The sequence below is a fragment of the Geotrypetes seraphini genome, chromosome 12 (genome assembly GCF_902459505.1).
Source record: "Geotrypetes seraphini chromosome 12, aGeoSer1.1, whole genome shotgun sequence".
Lineage (NCBI taxonomy): Eukaryota > Metazoa > Chordata > Amphibia > Gymnophiona > Dermophiidae > Geotrypetes > Geotrypetes seraphini.
The window spans coordinates 89,752,600-89,767,594 of NC_047095.1; the positions used below are offsets into that span (position 1 = coordinate 89,752,600).

At 44.3% G+C, this 14,995-nt stretch overlaps 1 protein-coding gene across 1 annotated transcript in view; it reads left to right on the forward strand.

Annotated features, from left to right (window-relative positions):
* The window catches only part of TNR (tenascin R), a 211,631-nt gene that overhangs the window by 103,374 nt on the left and 93,262 nt on the right, over positions 1-14,995 (forward strand). The window lies entirely within an intron of this gene.

The window sequence follows — 14,995 nt, forward strand, 5'->3', positions numbered from 1 at the left end:
GCCTGAAGCCCTGGTGGTCAAGCAGTGAGCTGGACTGGAACAGTCCTTCCCCCATCCTGTCAATTCTAAACCATCCCGTCTCGTTCCTGCCTCCCTGACCCCTGTAGACCTCACCTTTAAAGCACTGGCAGTGAAGCAGGGCAGAAGCGATCTTCCTACACTCCTGCTCCATGAGACCCGCGATCAAATATGCCTGCCATGAGTTCTCTTTGTAGTCTCATTACATTCCCATTTTGCGCACACAACTAAAGTAGTTGACAAGCCAATCCATGCCGATAATGGCCAATAAACATGCAATTATTGGCACTAATTAGTAATTTAATTTAATTTTTATATACTGCTAATAACCGTGAGGTTTCTAAGTGGTTTACAAAAATGATGCATTAAAAGATACAATAAATAAAAATAAATAAGATAGGTACTACTTGGAATCTGCACATACAGCTTTCTAAGGGCCAGATTCACAAAGCAACCCCCTTTGCGCCCTGATTTCCCTCCAGCCCGATTCACTTACCTCTCTGCCGACCATCCTCCAATCCACAAGCAAATGAGGGCAACGGCATGCAAAGTAGGCAGGGACGCGATTCACTAATCAAAACCCTGCAACATCGATAGGGCTGGCCGATCACAAACAAGCGACTGCTGAGGACCAGTTGCTCAAGCCCTTTCCGACTGCCCTGCCTTCTGCCGCCCTGCTCTCTGCCCTGTCAGCTCCAATCTCCTGCTGTCCCGAATGCCTCCTGCAGCCCCAACTCTCCCGCTGCCCTGATCTCCTACCTGCCCCGAACGCCTCCTGCAGCCCCAACTCTCCTGCTGCCCTGATCTCCTGCCTGCCCCAAAAGCCTCCTGCAGCCCCAACTCTCCCGCTGCCCTGATCTCCTGCCTGCCCCGAACACCTCCTGCAGCCCCAACTCTCCTACTGCCCTGATATCCTGCCTGCCCCAAACGCCTCCTGCAGCCCCAACTCTCCCACTGCCCTGATCTCCTGCCTGCCCCAAACGCCTCCTGCAGCCCCAACTCTCCTACTGCCCTGATCTCCTGCCTGCCCCAAACGCCTCCTGCAGCTCTGACTCTCCGACTGCCCTGATCTCCTGCCTGCCCCGAACTGTCCTGATCTCCTGCTGTCCTGAACTGCCCTCATCTCCTGCTGACCCAAACTGCCCTGATCTCCTGCCTGCCCCGAACTGCCCTGATCTCCTGCTGTCCTGAACGCCTCCTGCAGCTCCGACTCTCCCGCTGCCCTGATCTCCTGCCTGCCCCGAACGCCTCCTGCATCCTCTATTCTCCCGCTGCCCCGGATCAGCTGTCTGCCCCAATCACCTGCCTGCCCCGACTCTCCCACCCTTCCCCACAGTGCAAGCCTGTAGTTTTAACCCGCAGGCTTAAGCGGGTTAAAACCATGGGCTCCAAAAAAGTGAAAAGAAGGAAAAAAAAAATCTCTGCCAGCCCGGAGGTCCAGCGCATGCGCTAGGATCACTATAGAGCGATCGGGGCAGGCAGATGGGGGCGTTTCTCCGATCGCCCCCTTCTGCATATTGTAGTTTGGGGAATCCATTGGACCTGCCTGGATCAGTCCCGATCGTGCAGGCTCGTGAATCTAGCCCTAAGTGTATTCTATGAAGCATTGTAAGTAAGTTCTACTGTTGGATCTCAAAAGGGAGCTTGGCCAGGGGAGGGGCATGGGTGGTTTGTGGTGCACGGTTATAGGATATGCCCAATCGGCGCAAAATTTAAGTGCAGGCATATATGCCAGGTTTTAGTTGGCGCAAATGGTCATGCCTAAATTGCAGTCATGGGGACAAGCGCTACACATATTCTATAACTCTGGATGCAGTTTATAGAATAGCGCTAAGCATTAATTTTTTAGGCACCAATTTTGTGGCGACATAAATAGAAGACCCCTATGTGATTTAGGCGCACTGTTTAGGCACCCAGCACTTACACAAGTACCTGACAGTTAATGATAACAATCATGCACATGTGCTAATATTCTATATAATTGTACTATTGACCCCTTTGCATAACTGCCTTTCCTGGTTGTAAGCTCTCTGGGCACAGGGAAATACCATATTTTCTTGTATATAGCTCACTCATAATACAAGCTTTTACATTTCCAGTTGACATGCCACAGGCTATACTCGAGTGTGGGTAATACAAGCATTTACATTCAGAATGATGATTTTAAAGAAACATGGCTTGACATCTACCAGTACTTTTAAATGTTTAAACTTGTTTAATTCTGTAATAAAATACAATGGAAATGAACAAAATGTACCCAAACACGTCCTCATGGCCCTTGTCAACATATTTTTAAATCTTCAAAAAAAAAAAAAGAAATAGATTTGTTTGTCCTTATGACACTGTTCATCACATATGACTGGCATTAGTCAGTTCTCTTTGCCCAGAAGTATCAATTCACTATTTATAGGCCCATGTTCTCTAAAGGGCACTCTACTGATGCCGAAATTAAGTCCAAAATGTCATTTAAAATGGTACTTAAAAGAAATTTCAAGGCACCTAGAAACGGCATCAGAATTGTGCCTCCGGAGGCGCTTAACGCTACTGTTGGTATGGCTAATGCCATAAGTGGCGTTAGGTACCAGTAAGCTTTCTCCATATGCATGAGTCATGTCAAAAGTAGGCAATGGAAATATAGGCCTTGAAAACTCTGGCCTACATTTCCGGCACCTTCCTTTGCCAGAGGAGCGATTCTCTAATCAGTGCCGCCGTGTGATTGATACACGATCCGCGGCCACTTTTAAGGCAGCGATTGATAACGGAGCTGTTTAGAGAATCCAGGCCTTAGTGCGCACAATTTGTTATCACAATTTAATTACAAAACCAAAAAACACACTAAATGCATGAGAGGCTAATCTGAGAATGGTCTAATCCAATGGTCTCAAACTCGCGGCCCAGGGGCCACATGCGGCCCGCCAGGTACTATTTTGAGACCCTTTGTATATTTATCATCATCACAAAAGTAAAATAAAAGTTTCTTGATCAAATGTCTCTTTAGCTATAAATTACAATATTATTATTAAGACTTAGCCAAAAGGAAAGATTTATAAACTATAAAGAGTTTTACCTCATGCAAAATTGTCATTTCTTTAATAAGACATTAACTATTTTTTCTGAGGCCCTCCAAGTACCTACAAATCCAAAATGTGGCCCTGCAAAGGGTTTGAGTTTGAGACCTGGAAAGTTACAGGGTTCCAGAGGCAACTATATCAGACTTATCAGCTTCATTATCAGTGGAGAACCCCTCAAATTCGGAATCATGGTAAGAATCTGCAAAAAGCTCATTTGCAAAAGCTGCTGTTCCCTCCACTCGCAGATTAATTTTTCATCCACAAACAAAAAATTTCCATTGGCCTTGGCATATTCGATTGCCAAAAGCTTAAAGACTGCAGTGTATGACTTGCGTTTCAGCATGAAAGAACTTGTATGCGAACAGTGTATCCTTAGGTGCCGGCTGTTCAACGGCAAAGGGAACCATGCTTACCCACAGGCTATATACCAGTGTGGGTTATACATGAGTGCAGGGTATATATGAGAAAATATGATACCTAGCAATAAATAAGACCAGGGATCTATAACATGGAAGGTTTTTCAGAATGGCTGTGTTCAATATGCATAGTTACTTCTTCATCTTGTTACTTCAGTTTTTCCTTTACTTTCCAATAACACCACCTGCCTGCCCATTTCCACCCCTCCCCCTGAGCTAGTGCTACAGTGTCCACAGTGATTGCAGTGGAACACTCTTTGACTGGTGAAATTAAAAAAAAATCTTTTGAATCTCAGGTTGTTCACGTCTTGTAGCATTATTGGGCAAGTACAGCTTTCTTCATATGTTTAATTTCCAAAGGTCTAGGCAGTGATAGAGCATCTCAATCAATGCATCTTGAATAGACCCTTTAAGATCCACCATATGGTTTCTATTTACAGTAGATGTATGAGTCTTATAGAAGTGCATTTACACAGGTGAGATTCTTGGTAGTCCATGTTTGATCCAGTGATATACTAACATTTCTTATCAAGTGATCTTCTTGATTCACTCCATGAGACACTTTGTATAAATTGACTGAAGGGCTCTCAGGAGACCTCTAGGAACTCATCCCAGTGCTTCAGCAACTACACTGCATTTATTACCATAATCTGACTGTTATTCAAAACTATTTAACCGGCCAGTAATAGATTCTGGCCAGTTAAATGATTCTTTAGCTCCTAAATAGAGATGTTTAGTTGGAGATAATTGGTTATTTCCTTCTGAATAATCCAGTTAGCGGCTAGTCACTAACCGGCTATATTGCAAGACTTACCCAATTAGGCGCCGATATTCAACGCCTAACTGGTTAAGTGTAGCAGTCATATAGTACCACATAAATAGTTTATTATTATTTATAGTGATAGTTTAGTATTTATACTGCACCTTTAACGCGGTGGATTACAAAATCGCATACACAATCGGTATGTTCTTGTTAGTGGTCATCGACTCATGCTCAAGTCCTAGCAACTTGATGAATTGCGGATCTAAAAAGAAATTGGTTTTGTGCTAGTCTGGAAAGGTCCTCCAGCGTCATCCCCATGGTTGTTTTTAACGTGTCCAAAATAGCTATACAGACAACATATAAAATGTATTATTATTAAAATAAAAAAATAGCAGTACCAGCTTCCAGCTTCATCCTCTCCCATCCTATATTTTACAGTGCTGTCTGTTGCTGTGCGTACAAGAGCGGCAGCGGCTCAATGCTGAAGAGATTTGGGGCACTGCCAACAAAGTCAGGAAACGGGACCCCTTTTGCCTAAGCAATACAATGCAATAGCTGTCCTAGCTTTAGCCACTAAAAAGTTAACCAGTTAGCAATGAATATTGGCACAGCTAGTTAACTTTTTAGCGGTTAAAAAAAAAATCCTGGATATTCAGTCCTGATCTCTGGAAATAGCCTGGTATTGAATACCTGGGTTTAATGTTGGCAGTGGACAACAAAAGCGCTGTCTGCCACCAGCTGAATATCAGGCCCTGTGTTACTAGTTTCCAAGGAAATCATTTTATATAACTACCACTACTTATCACTTATATAGCACTGAAAGGCATACAGTGCTGTATATTTCATTTATTTAAAAATTTATATACTGTACATTACTTATACGGTTTCCATAGTAACAAGCATAAAATGTAAAACAAACACATAGTTCAGTTGTTAAAAAAAACAAACTCTTATAAATAGTCTATAAGCATCAGAAATCTTCAAATCCAGCTTCAAATATAAAATTTCAACTCAAAAAAGCCTTCACAAACAGTTGGGTTTTTAACATTTTCTTAAAATTCAGTCTAGCAGCATACAAAAGCAAAATTCCTGGCAGGGTATTCCACAGCTTTACACCTGCTACAGATAACATAGTCGCACCAGTCTTAATGTGGGAGATTAACATATTATCTTCTTAACATAATTTCATATTGTTTTCTGATCTCAGACTTCTTTTAGGCTGATAGATTTCAAAAAACTCTTGAAAAACAACAGGAAAGAATTGGTACAAAGTTTGATGAATTATGGAAAGATATTTATAGACGGTCTCTGCTCTGAAGAGATTACAATCTAACTTGGACAGACAGACATGACATAGAGGGAAGGGGATGTAGAACCCAAGGTGAGAGGAGTTAGGAGTCGAAAGCACTCTCAAAGAGGTGGGCTTTTAAATGGGCCTAGAACACTACCAGAGAAGGAGCCTGCCATAGGGATTCGGGAATCCTGTTCCAACCATATGGTGCAGCAAGGCAGAAGGGACGGAGTCTGGAGTTGGCAGATGAAGAGAAGGGCACAGATAGGAGCGGCTTACCAGCTGAGCGGAACTCATGGGGGGAGGATCATAGGGGGAGATAAGTGAAGAAGGATAGTGAGGAGAAGCTGAGTGAGTGCATTTGTAGGTCAGTAAGAAGAGTTTGACTTGTATTTGGAAATGGATGGGAAGCCAATGAAGTGACTTTTAGGAGAGAGGTAACATGAGTATAGCGGCTCTCCCAGAGTATGAGTTGTGCAGCTGAATTCTGGATGGATTGGAGGGGAGCGAGATGGCTAAGTGGAAGGCCTGAGAATAACGAGTTGCAGTAGTCTAAGCACGAGGTGAAGAGGGTGTGGATAAGCGTTTTGGTAGTGTGCTCAGAGAGGAAGGGTCAGATTTTAGTAATAATATAGAGGAAGAAGCGACAGGTTTTAGTGATATGTTGCATCTGGGCGGTGAAGGAGAGCGAGGCGTCAAAGATGACCCCAAGATTACGAGCAGACAAAACAGGAAGGATGAGAGTGTTGTCCACAGAGGCGGAGAACGAGGGAAGCGGAGAGGTGGGTTTAGGTGGGATGATGAGCAACTCTGTTTTAGCCATATTCCATTTTAGATCCAGGCGCAGTGTCAGACAGGCAGGCTGAAACTCTGGTCTGGGTTCCAGTATAGACATTTGGCATACAGTAGAGAGGTAGATCTGGGAGTCATCAGCACAGAGCTGATACTGGAAGCAGTGGAAGTAGATCAGTGCTCCAAGTGAGCATGTGTAGATTGAGAAAAAGAGTGGTCCCAGGACATCAAAATGGAGGGGTAAAATGATCTCCTGGTTTTGTTGTTAATGGGTTAAAAACTACTCCTTTCTCTGAGTGCATACAAAGTTCATTAAAAAGAAAATTGAAATTTTAAGTGTGCTGCTGCTATTAAAATGATGTTACCAACTTGCTTTTAAAAAATAAATACAGTATTGGAGTCCCACAACCCCCCCCCCCCAATCTCTACCCCCTCTCTCCTTCTTCTCCATTTAATGCTATTTCTGAAATGATCTTTAAAAAAAATTGGAATGGATGAGATGCCTTTAAAGGTAGGAAGAGAAGCATCCCTTTTTTGCAACTCTTATTGACGTCCCCAGTGGTAGAGAAACTGCCCAGGGCTGTCTCTCCTCTCCCAGGGATTTAATGCTGTTCCCGTTCCCCAGGAGTTATAACACGATAGTGATTTGCTCAGTGGTTCATAGATGAAAAATTGTCTGTCAGCTACGAAAATGCTATGTGTTTGCTGGTTATTAGATTCACTTCTCTGCAACCATTACTGAGACTTCCTAGTGGAAGTTGTCACTCAGAGTTTTCAAATGAGTAAATCCACCTGCTCCCATTTCTAGCACATTGAGGATGTAAAGGCACATTACAAAGATGCATAGGAGCCCTGAATCTGAGAAAAGAGATGCCACCTGCAAGGTATGATATAATAAGTACTGGAAAAGGGTCACCGGAGAATGGAAGAATTTATCTCTCTCCTTCAAACCACAGGAAAATAAATGCATTATTAAGGTTTTTCTTAGTTACAGAGAAAGGGATATTGATCTACGAATTAATGAACCTGTTTTACGCCAAGATTTCTGACCCACTTAGTCTTAAAGAAACCAAACATAAATCTGGCTGCCCCCACTCTCCAGGCGCATTGCACGGCTCAGGCAAAAGGGTTCCCATTTCCTGGCTTGGTTGGCGGTGCCCTGAATCTCTGTGTTTCAGCCCCTCACGCTTGCACCCACAGCGACAGACAGCACTGTAAAATACAAGAGGGGAGGGGGACGAAGCAGGAAGCTACAACGGCGCAGTACAGAAGAAGAGAGCTCAGAGCTTGATTAATGCTCTGGGTCCTCCCCTGATCCTCCACCTCAAACCCCCCCCCCCCCCCCAAGCTGCTGTTTTCTTGAGGATAGGAAAAAACTGCTGGATTTCTTTTCCCTGCCTGCTCCCCTCTCTTTTCCCACTTTCTCATTCCATGTCAGGGTTTCCCTGTGACAGTCTGAACAAAATGAAAGCACTAGCCCGTATCTGTGTACCTATATGTTCTGGAATGTTATCCTGTGCATAAATATCAGCCTTAAAACAGTTTCATGCACATGAGGTTGTTATTTATTTATTTAAAATTTTTCTCTCACGCTTAAATACTAAGGGCTCCTTTTACGAAGGTGCGCTAGCGTTTTTACCGCACACACCGGATTAGTGTGCGCTAGCCGAGAAACTACCGCCTGCTCAAGAGGAGGCAGTAGCGGCTAGTACGCGGGGCATTTTAGCACGCTATTCCGCGCGTTAAGGCTCTAATGCACCTTCGTAAAAGGAGCCCTAAGTGGGTTACAACATCCACATTCGGAAGCAAGTAAAAACAACAAATTTGTAAGATTTATGGTGCAACAAATCACGAACACACAAAACCTTAAGCACATCACTATTATTTCAAATTCAATCTTCATGGGAAAGGCTATTATACTCTCTTCCTTTATATATATATATATAAAAAATAAAAAAAGCTCTCTTACAAATAGATAGGTCTTTAATGATTTTTTGAAGGATTTAAAGTCTGCACATAATCTTAATGAACCATGTATTGCATTCCACAGCCTTGGACCAGCCACAGGTGGATAATTTATTAAGTGCAGAGCAACATTCCAGTTCACGCACAGATATAATTTTCAGATGGAACATCAGATGAGTTTGCAGAACCACTCTATTATTGAAAAATTAAAGAAAGGTAGATCAGGTTCTGGTTACCCGATTTCTTCTCCATGAAAAGAGAATATATGGCCCCGCCCTGTTCTGTCCCGTTCCACCTCCGGCCCCGCCTCCTCATCTCCAAGCTCAGGGCTGTTTCTGGAGGGCCTCCGAGCATATGCAGATGTAGCATGACGATGGCGCAATCACCGTGTCGCATCCGCACATGCTTGAAGGCTCTATCTGGACAAACTACCAGACTTTTAAAATCTATCCGGGCACCTGGACAGTCCTCTAAAGAGAGGATATGTCTGAGTTTTTCCGGATGTCTGGTAACCGTATACCAAAAAATACAAAGGAAAAAAGCAACCCCACGGTCAAGCTCTAGAAACAAAAACAAGGGCTTGGGGAAGGGACACTGATCAGACCATTGTGTGGACAAACACTTTTATTCACAATATAAAATCTCAGCTAAAATTCACACAAGTATACATTTAAATAAAACAAAATGTGGCAGGCATGTAAAGTCCTTTGTAAAAGAGCATATACTAGACCCCCAACACGGTCCATGTTTCGGCCACAGGGGCCTTCCTCAGGGGTGTAAAAGTATCCCAGTAGATAAGAATATAAGAAATGCTGCTGCTGGGTCAGACCAGTGGTCCTTTGTGCCCAGCAGTCCACTCACGCAGCGGCCCCCAGGTCAAAGACCAGTGCTCTAAATGAGTCCAGCCTCACCTGCATACGTTCCAGTTTAGCAGGAACTTGTCTAACTTTGTCTTGAATCCCTGGAGGGTGTTTTTCCCTATAACAGACTCCGTAAGAGCGCTCCAGTTTTCCACCACTCTCCGAGTGAAGAAGAACTTCCTTAAGTTTGTATGGAATCTATCCCCTTTCAAGTTTAGAGAGTGCCCTCTTGTTCTCCCTACCTTGGAGAGGGTGAACAATCTGTCTTTATCTGCTAATTCTATTCCCTTCAGAATTTTGAATGTTTCGATCATTTCCCCTCTCAGTCTTCTCTTTTCAAGGGAGAAGAGGCCCAGTTTCTCCAATCTCTCACTGTACGGTGTAACCATACTGCAGCCCCAGGCCGGGGCTCAACAGCGCTCTCAGTGGTTACCAACAAAAGTATACCAGCGTGTGACCCGGACTGGAGTCACCCTGCAGGTTTTCCACAGAACTTAATCATAACTCAAACACAGTGGATAGAATGACAAAAGTGAAAACTTTACTTGTTCAAACACAGAAGTCAAAAATGGCATACCGTTCAAAGTAATCAACCAATGTCCCAACTGGAAGCAAAATAAAGCCTGAGGAAAACTCCAGTAGCCTTCAGGATTTGTATTCCTCAAGAAACAGTTCTCTCTGTGTCCTGCACTCTCACAAAGCAGCTTTATATTACAACTTCCTTTTCTCACAAGTCTACTCCTCAGCTGCACTCAGGTAAGTTCATAGCTTTCAACAGTTCCCAGAGATAATCTTGTTCATGCCAATTCTCTTGGCATACATATACAAAAATAAAGACTCCAGCCTGAAAACTGTAGCAGAGCTGGGAAAAGAGGAGTCCATTAAGTTTGCCATCAAAAGCACACAAAACCGCTTTCAAACTTCCCTCCCAGGTGTTGGCAAACTTCTCCCCACTCACTCTTAGCTTCAAACAATTGTCCAGAACAGAAAAGACTTTGTCAGTGACTAGGAGCAGGAAAAGGAACCTAGCCACAACAATAAAGGGGGAAAAAACTTACAATGATTCAGAAAAGGCTGAAAAGCAGGAGTTTCCAATCCTCATGGCTTCCTTGCAGCATAATCACATACACGCTGGCTCCTGCTGCAAAAGATGGTGTGGACCTCAGCTTCCTCCACACCCGGGTCTAAGGCATTGCCCTAGCTTGCCAGACATGCCTTACTTGGGAAAAGCCTCTTATCTTCCTCGCACCTCCCTTTACCAAGAGCAAACTAGTGACTTTTAAAGGAAAGAGGCCACGCCCTACTCTACCTGCACCTGATCTCCCCTGGGCCCTCTCTGGCTCCCCCCAGTGGGCTTTAATGAAAACACAGGGATCAAGGCAGGCTCGGAGCCTGACCGGTCACAACCCCTTAACCATTTTAGTTGCTCTTCTCTGGACCCTTTCGAGTAGTACCGTGTCCTTCTTCATGTACAGCGACCAGTGCTGGATGCAGTACTCCAGGTGAGGGAGCACCATGGCCCGGTACAGTGGCATGATAACCTTCTCCGATCTGTTCGTGATCCCCTTCTTTATCATTCCTAGCATTCTGTTCATCCTTTTCACTGCCGCCACGCATTGCGCGGACGGCTTCATCGACTTGTCGATCAGAACTCCCAAGTCTCTTTCCTGGAAGGTCTCTCCAAGTACCGCCCCGGACATCCTGTGTTTGTACATGAGATTTTTGTTACCGACATGCATCACTTTACACTTATCCACGCCAAATGACCAAAAAAGCGGGAAACTGCACGGGGACACCAGGAAATTCTTTTTCATTGAAAGGGTGGTTGATCGCTGGAATAGTCTTCCACTTCAGGTTATTGAGGCCAGCAGCATGCCTGATTTTAAGGCCAAATGGGATAGACACGTGGGATCTATTCACAGAGAAAGGTAGGGGAGGGTCATTGGGGAGGGCAGACTAGATGGGCTGTGGCCCTTATCTGCCGTCTATTTCTATGTTTCTATGAATTAAACTTGGGGAAAAACACGCTGAGGTGCTTGCTGCCTAGTATGATATCTAAAATAAAATCACTCGATTTGAAGAAAAACTTTGGTTTAGCAACTGTTCCTGGCTATCGCGGTGTTTTTCTTCACCTGTTTAGGGCTCACTGGACAAATTCAGTGACACTTAACCGGACAGTACTGCTGAAAATGTCCAATGACATCTTCCCTATTTGTACTTTGTAATTCGCTGATTGTACAGCTCTCTTCACTGTGAACCGCCTAGAAGTCGTAAGATTATGGTGGTATAGAAAAAATAAAGTTATTATTATTATTATTAATTAGCACCCAAGTCAAAACCAGCTATTTAGGGGGATATTCCAGGGGTAGACTTAGCGCTTGGCCGATTAAGTGCCGAAATTCAGGCCTTACTGTAACCGGCCAAGGTAACCACATAAATAAAACTGCATAAAAGTCAATTCTATCTTTATGCAGTTCACCATAGGCAGTTCAGTGCTGAATATAACACTTAACTGGTTATGTTTTCACCACCCCTGTATATCCGAAAATTCAACGCTGGAGCCTAGACATGGTCTGGCACTGAATTTCCGGGGATAACACCAGCAGTGGTCAGCAAACTGCCAACTGTTGCTGGCTGGCTGACTATCAAGCCTGATATAAAATTACATCCTCTTTGGGATAATTTTTAAGAAAGAAGATATGCACATCCTTTTCTCTTAGAAAAATGGCTTACCTATAGCACAATTCATGCAGCCTGTTATGCCCTCCATAATTTTTTTTTTTTTAAAAAGGTTAATCAACAAAAACAACAACAAAAAATCTGAAATGGTATATTTTTGTTACAGTCAATGGCCAATTCAAAACATTTATTGAATTTCTCATACAAAACATGCAAAACAATGACAGAATAAAAAGAAAAAAAAACCCAACACAATGGCAAACATAATCTGAATATAGGAAAAGTATAGCTAAAGAAGGTAAAGACTATTTAATTATTTATATACCACTTATATTCTAAGTGGTTTTACATTCAGGTACTTTATCATATTTTCCTATCTGTTCTGGTGGGCTCGAACTTTAGTGTACCTGGGGCAATGAGGGGATTAAGTTCTTGCCCAGGGTCACAAGGAGCAGTGAGGGATTTGAACACACAACCTCTGGGTGCTGAGGCTGTACCTCTAACCCCTGTGGCATACACTCCTGAGAAGGCAAACACCATTGACCATAGAGAAGATAATTTCATGACAGAGCACCTAGGTTAATAGGGCAGGAAAGCTCCTATTTTTTAACTCACTTTTTAAGAACATAAGAATTGCCGCTGCTGGGTCAGACCAGTGGTCAATCGTGCCCAGCAGTCTGCTCACGCGGCAGCCCTCTGGTCAAAGACCAGCGCCCTAACTGAGACTAGCCCTACTTGCGTACGTTCTGGTTCAGCATGAATTTGTCTAACTTCGTCTTGAATCCCTGGAGGCTGTTTTCCCCTATGGCAGACTCCGGAAGAGCGTTCCAATTTTCTACCACTCTCTGTGTGAAGAAGAACTTCCTTACGTTTGTATGGAATCTATCCCCTTTCACTTTTAGAGAGTGCCCTCTGTTCTCCCTACCTTGGAGAGGGTGAACAACCTGTCCTTATCTACTAGGTCTATTCCCTTCATTACCTTGAATGTTTTGATCATGTCCCCTCTCAATCTCCTTAGTTCGAGGGAGGAGAGGCCCAGTTTCTCTAATCCTCCAGTTAGAACAGAGGTAGTCCAATAAAAAGTTACCATTTTCTTTTGTAGTTTGTTTATTTGTACTGCTTAACTTTTATTTCTGTACATTCAAAAGGACTAACACAGCAGCCTGACAGTGGCCTAATGCTCAGAACAGCAGGCTGGAAACTAGAGACCCCAGGTTCAAATCCCACCGCAGTTCATTGTAGTCCTGGGTAAACCACTTAACCCTCCCTTGCTCTGGAATGGGCAACAGTGATGCTGAAAATTTCACGCTGTTTAAGAGCTGCCATTCACCTGTCACATCTGTGTGATGTCCTCATAAGGCAAGGCTTACTGTTTGCAAGCAGCAAAGATGAGAGAGAACACAGCCACCCCAAATTATTTTCATAGTATTCACGTGGCAAAAGTGAGGTTGTATATCAGACAGAAAGCCGCAGCTAATATAAACAATAGACATTGATAAGGAACATCAAGGACCCACAGCTCCCAATCAACTGCTTTCTCCAGTTTTGTTTCTAAGATAAATAAGATTATATAGCCGGAGGGAGAGAGGACAGACTGGTAACATGTCTCCCGGGGGCAAGAACAAAGGACATCATCGACAATATCGAGAGGATCCTGGAGGGAGCCGAGACGGAGGAGACAGCAGTAGTGATCCACATCGGAACCAACGACATCAGCAGGAGAACCTTCAACAGGACTACACTAACTGACCAGTACAGGACCCTGGGGAGGAAACTGAGACTAAGGACAAGGAAGATAGCCTTCTCAGAGATCCTGCCAGTACCGAGAGCGGACACAAAAAGACAGAGCGAACTACAATCAATTAACGTTTGGCTGAGGAGATGGTGCGAGGAGGAGGGTTTCCACTTTGTTAGGAACTGGACTACTTTCTTGGGGAAGAACAAGCTCTACAGACGAGATGGACTGCACCTTAGCACAGATGGGACGAGGATGCTGGCACGCAACGTCCAGAACGTCATAGACTTGGCTTTAAACTGAGGAGAAGGGGAAAGCCGATAGTCGACCTGACCTCGACACATCGGACATCAGTACCTGACAAGGATGCTGAACTGGGACATTGTAAAGGAGGACTCGGGACTGAGCGTCTATGTTTTGAAAAGGGACCTAAAGATGCTTTGCAGGGATCGAGGGTACAAATGGACCTGGTAAGCGGCACCAATACAGAACAACAGGAACCAGAGGGACAAAGACATTGTGTAAAAGAGCCCAGGACTGAGTGGGAATTAGGAGAGCAGGAGATGCAAGGGAAGCAGGCAGAGGACGTCACACACACACAGCAGGAGGAGGACGAAGCTCAGGGGCTGGTAAACCATGAAGAAAACCGCAAGAGTACCAAAGCACGAGGGAAACAAAATGAGAGGACAAAAAACAGGGTCTTAAACTGCCTATACACAAATGCTAGGAGCCTGAGGGCCAAAATGGGAGAACTGGAAATCACTGCCAGCAATAAGGACCTAGACATAATTGGAGTCACAGAAACGTGGTGGACTGAGGAAAATCAATGGGATGTGGCCATACCAGGGTACAAACTGTACAGGAGAGACAGGACACATAAAAAGGGTGGAGGAATAGCGCTGTACATAAAAGACTCCATACCATCAGCCAAGATGGAAAAAACAGTACGGGCGGATGGCTTGGAATCACTATGGGTTAAACTACAGGGAGGAGCAGGGGCAGACATTAAATTGGGTCTGTACTACCGCCCACCTGGACAACCGGAAGAAATCGACCAGGAGCTGGAAGCTGAACTGAGGCAGGTATGCAAAAGCGGAAGTGTGGTGGTGATGGGGGACTTCAACTATCCTGGGATAGACTGGAGTATTGGGCACTCAAACTGCGCAAGAGAGACCAAATTCATAGAGGTCACGAGGGACTGTTTCATGGAGCAACTGGTCATGAAACCAACACGGGGCGATGCCACTCTTGACCTAATCTTCAACGGCCTAGGAGGGCCAGCAAAGGAGGTGGCGGTATTACCCCCGCTAGGTAACAGCGATCACAACACGATCCAGTGCAGGCTTGAAATTGGATCATCAAAGGGGAAAAGAACCACAACGACGGCACTCAATTTCAAAAAAGG